Genomic DNA, 5,403 nt, shown 5'->3' on the forward strand with positions numbered 1-5,403 from the left:
ACACAGGCAATGGGCTCACAAAAACGCTTTCACTGGCACAAGGCAACATGATCCGGCGAGGACAGGAAGGGGAAGTGGGTTTATTTGTGTTTGGGAGTGATTGGGAACAGATTGGGCCAGGCACCAATTAATGGTGCACTGGCCCTTTAAATCTGAGAGACCCGGAGCGCGCGCCCTAGAGAGCGGGATCGCGCGCACCAGGACTGAGCAGAAGGAGGACGGGGCAGGTAAACAGAACGGGATGCGACCCGCGGGCAGGCACATCCCGCCGCGCATATCGCATCCCCGCCGGGAGAAACAGAGCAGTGCTCCCGGTCAGTGAGTCTGATCGGGGCGCTGCAGACAGGCGCCGAACGCGTGACAATGTGTATAGGCCATACTTGTATGGTTCCCAGCTGCACTGACCACAACTTACAGTCATAGCCGTATATGTTGGCACCCCTGAAATTTTTCAAGAACATGAAGTATTCCTCACAGGAAAGGATTGCAGTAACACAGGTTTTGCTATACACATGTTTATTCCGTTTGTGTGTGTATATATATATATAGATCTCCTCTCCTCTGTATATATATATATATATATATATATAGATCTCCTCTCCTCTGTATATATATATATATATATATATAGATCTCCTCTCCTCTGTATATATATATATATATATATATATAGATCTCCTCTGTATATATATATATATATCTCCTCTCCTCTGTATATATATATATATATATATATATATAGATCTCCTCTGTATATATATATATATATATATTGCAGTAACACAGGTTTTGCTATGCACAGGTTTATTCCCTTTGTGTGTATTGGAACTAAACCAAAAAATGAGGAAAAAAAGCAAATTGGACATAATGTCACCAAACTCCAAAAATGGTCTGGACAAAATTAATGGCACCCTTAACTTAATATTTGGTTGCACACACTTAGGAAAAAATAAGTGAAATCAGTGTCTTCCTATAACCATCAATAAGCTCCTTACACCTCTCAGCCGGAATGTTGGACCACTCTTCCTATAAGCATCAATAAGCTTCTTACACCTCTCAGCCGGAATGTTGGACCACTCTTCCTATAACCATCAATAAGCTTTTGGGTTACTCAAGTTCATATTGTCAAAATGTAGTCTTGCTTTTTTATGTCTCTGTGTCAGCAGGGGGGTCCTCCTGGGTCTCCTCCATAGTGGGGTCCTCCTGGGTCTCCTCCATAGTGGGGTCCTCCTGGGTCTCCTCCATAGCGTTTAATTTCCTTTAAATGTCGACGGATAGTTCGTGCTGACATTGATGGTCCCTGAGCCTGCAGGACAGCTTGAATATCTTTGGAACTTGTTTGGAGCTGCTTATTCACCATTCCAACCTGCATTTAAACCTTTCATCAGTTTTTCACTTCCGTCCACGCCCAGGGAGATTAGCTACAGTGCCCTTCTTGATAATGCGCGCTGTGGACAAAGGCAAATCTAGATCTCTGGAGATGGACTTGTAACTTTGAGGTTGTTGATATTTTTCCACAATTTTGGTTCTCAAGTCCTCAGACAGTTCTCTTCTCCTCTTTCTGTTGTCCATGCTTAGTGTGGCACACACAGACACACAAAGCAAAGACTAAGTGAACTTCTCTCTTTTTTATCTGCTTTCAGGTGTGATTTTTAAATTGCCCACACCTGTTACTTGCCCCAGGTGAGTTTAAAGGAGCCGAGGAACGTGCTCTCGAATCACCCAAGAAAAAGTGCAAACGTGTTACACTAAAAAAAGAAGTGCACAGAGGATGCGGTCTATCGCAAGCCCTTCTCCGTTAGGAGAGAGGCCCCCCAACAAACCTTACCCTTCGCCTCCGGACCAAAAGGTACCTATGAGGTTCCAGGTTCGATGTCCCTTTTCGCCAAGGATACTAAGGGACAACAAATGCTCCCAGCATCCCCCTTGGCGTTAGCCAAGGTATTTCCCCGAAGAGCCAATAACGGTAGGTACCCTGCCGAAGCAGGAGTACCTGGGGTGTTTGCAGGGAGGTGCGGAACCTAATGGCCACATACACCTCCCCTAGACAGCCAGGAGGACACCCAGAAGGGCTACCGCATCCTGACAAATCCTGTGGACACACAACACGCAAAAAGTCACACAGTGAGATAAAAATAAATAAATAAGTGAATGTGTGTAGATATACTGCCCGGACATCCGGCCGAATCTATAAAAATTTCTCTGAACCTAGCCAGAAGGCCGGGAATCAAGAGGGGAGTGCCACAAGGTGAACAGATTATGGTGCCCGTGCTTCCACTCAGTGAGCCAGTACACCCAGTGAGTTTCGGCACCTCGGGGTCACCACTCACCGAGGCACAAAAGTACCTAGGCTCTAGACCCTCTCAGCCTCATGGCGAGACCCGGATGGAGCAGGTCACATCGGGGCAGCCTTTGAGCCGATTCCTCAGAACAGCCCCGTAAAGCCCCGGTACACCCATCCCCACCAGCCCCATACCGGCAGGCATTCTCCACCAGCATGAAACTGATAAGAACAGATACTACACTTGATCTTAGCCAAAAGGCCGAGAAGCGATTGAGTTTAAAGGAGCATCACATGTGTTATGATTCGGCTAGCTGGATGTGGATCCTCTGTGTCAGCGAGGGATTGCCGCGCGCCCTAGAGAGCGGAGCCGCGGGCGCAAGAACGTGACAGCCGGGGACCAGGACGGGTAAGTGGCTTGGGATGCGATTCGCGAGCGGGCGCGTCCCGCTATGCGAATCGGATCCCCATCGTGAATGTCAGTGCAGCGCTCCCGGTCAGCGTGTCTGACCGGGGCGCTGCAGAGAGGAGAACGCCGTGAGCGCTCCGGGGAGGAGCAGGGACTCGGAGCGCTCGGCGTAACAACATGCTTGAAACAATCTTATTTTTCCACAATTTTGAAAGGGTGCCAATAATTTTGTCCAGACCATTTTTGGAGCTTGGTGACATTATGTCCAATTAGATTTTTTTCCTCCCTTTTCTAGTTTACTTCCAATACACACAAAGGGAATAAACATGTGTATAGCAAAACATGTGTTACTGCAATCCTTTTCTGTGAGAAATACTTCATTTTCTGAAAATTTTCAGGGGTGCCAACATTTATGGCCATGCCTGTATATGGGCCAAAAGTGTTGTTTAGATGAAACCTGTTGGGCAGGGGGCGTCTTCAGTGTCTAATGGACAGGATCCATAGTTAGAAAAGGTCCCATATGATACTGATACATTTCAAACTTAAAGGATCTGATTCTGACAAAGAACAATTTGGCTCAAAATGCATCAGTGTTATATGGGACCATTTATATTGTAAATATGGATCATGAGGTTTCAGAGAACATGGGTTTGTGTCGGGCGACTTTCCTTCTGGTATTCTGCTGCGGTCAGTATTCCGGCCTGAGGACTTCTTCATGTGTGGGGATGGATTGTGTTACTGAAAAGAGTGAGCGCATCTTTGTGGTTTTACTTCTTAGTTGACTATACAGTAACCCCCCGACATGCGATGGCCCCGACATATGATCAAATCGACATACGATGGCCTCTCATCGACATACGATGCTTTTATATGTCGGGGCCATTGCATTAACAGCTATCTGACAGCGCAAAATGCTTAAGCTACTGTCGGATAGCAGTTTAAGCATCCCGGACAGGTTCACGTACCTATCCCCGCTGCTCCGGTTCCACTTCGCGATCCTCCGGTGTCTTCTGTATCTTCTCCAGGGTCCGGGCCTCGCTTTCCGGCGTCGTTATTACATCGCTACGCACGCCGTGCCGACGCTGCAGCGTAATAACGTCACCAGAAAGCGTGGCCCGGACCCTGCAGAAGATGCGGAAGAATCCGGAGGATCCCAGAGCAGCGGGACAGCATCGGGAGCCCCTGGGACAGCATCGGGAGCACTGAGGACGCGGTCCGGAGTGGTGAGGACAGGTGAGTATAACTTCCTATACTTTACATTGCACGAATCCCTCAACATACGATGGATTCGACAAACGATGGGTCATTTGGAAGGAATTACCATTGTATGTTGAGGGACCACTGTATAATATTGAGATTATGTGATTGCGTATATAAGGGGGCAATTACTTTCTCATATAGGGCAGTAGATATAGAAACACTGTTTTCTTTCAGTAAGTATATTACAATTTAACCCCTTAAGGACTCCGTTTTTGCATTTTCGTTTTTTCCTCCTTACCTTTAAAAAATCATAACTCTTTCAATTTTGCACCTAGAAATCCATATGATGGCTTATTTTTTGCGCTACCAATTCTACTTTGTAATTACATCAGTCATTTTACCCAAAAATCTATGGTGAAACGGAAATAAAAATCATTGTGAGACAAAATTGGAAAAAAAAAACGCAATTTTGTAACTTTTGGGGGCTTCCGTTTCTACGTAGTACATTTTTCGGTAAAAATGACACCTTATCGTTATTCTGTAGGTCCATACAATTAAAATGATCCCCTTCTTATGTAGGTTTGATTTTGTCGGACTTCTGGAAAAAATCATAACTACATGCAGGAAAATGTATTCTTTTAAAATTGTCCTCTTCTGACCCCTAAAACTTTTTTATTTTTCTGCGTATGGGGCGGTATGTGGGTTCATTTTTTGCGCCGTGATCTGAAGTTTTTAGCGGTAACATTTTTGCATTTATAGAACTTATTGATCGCTTTTAATTCATTTTTTCTTGAAAAAAGTGACCAAAAATGCACTATTTTGGACTTTTGAATTTTTTTGCGCGCACGCCATTGACCGTGCGGTTTAATTAATGATATATTTTTATAATTCGGACATTCTCGGACGCGGCGATACCACATATGTTTATTTTTATTTAAATTTACACTGTTTTTTTTTAATGGGAAATGGGGGTTGATTCAAACTTTTAATAGGGAAGGGGTTAAATGATCTTTATTCACTTTTTTTTTTTTCACTTTTTTTTTTTTTGCAGTGTTATAGCTCCCATAGGGGGCTATAACACTGCACACACTGATCTCTTATACTGATCATTGTTATCCCATAGGGACCTATAACACTGCACACACTGATCTCTTACACTGATCATTGTTATCCCATAGGGACCTATAACACTGCACACACTGATCTCTTATACTGATCATTATTATCCCATAGGAGACTATAACACTGCACACACTGATCTCTTATACTGATCATTATTATCCCATAGGGACCTATAACACTGCACACACTGTTCTCTTATACTGATCATTGTTATCCCATAGGGACCTATAACACTGCACACACTGATCTCTTATACTGATCATTGTTATCCCATAGGGACCTATAACACTGCACACACTGATCTCTTACACTGATCATTGTTATCCCATAGGGACCTATAACACTGCACACACTGATCTCTTATACTGATCATTGTTATCCCATAGGGACC

General features: G+C 44.4%; 1 pseudogene; it reads right to left on the reverse strand.

The window, feature by feature from the left end:
* Positions 1 to 2,438: 2,438 nt before the first annotated feature.
* Positions 2,439 to 2,555, reverse strand: LOC130363496 (U2 spliceosomal RNA; annotated as a pseudogene).
* Positions 2,556 to 5,403: the final 2,848 nt, after the last annotated feature.

The sequence above is a fragment of the Hyla sarda genome, chromosome 3 (genome assembly GCF_029499605.1).
Source record: "Hyla sarda isolate aHylSar1 chromosome 3, aHylSar1.hap1, whole genome shotgun sequence".
Taxonomy (NCBI): domain Eukaryota; kingdom Metazoa; phylum Chordata; class Amphibia; order Anura; family Hylidae; genus Hyla; species Hyla sarda.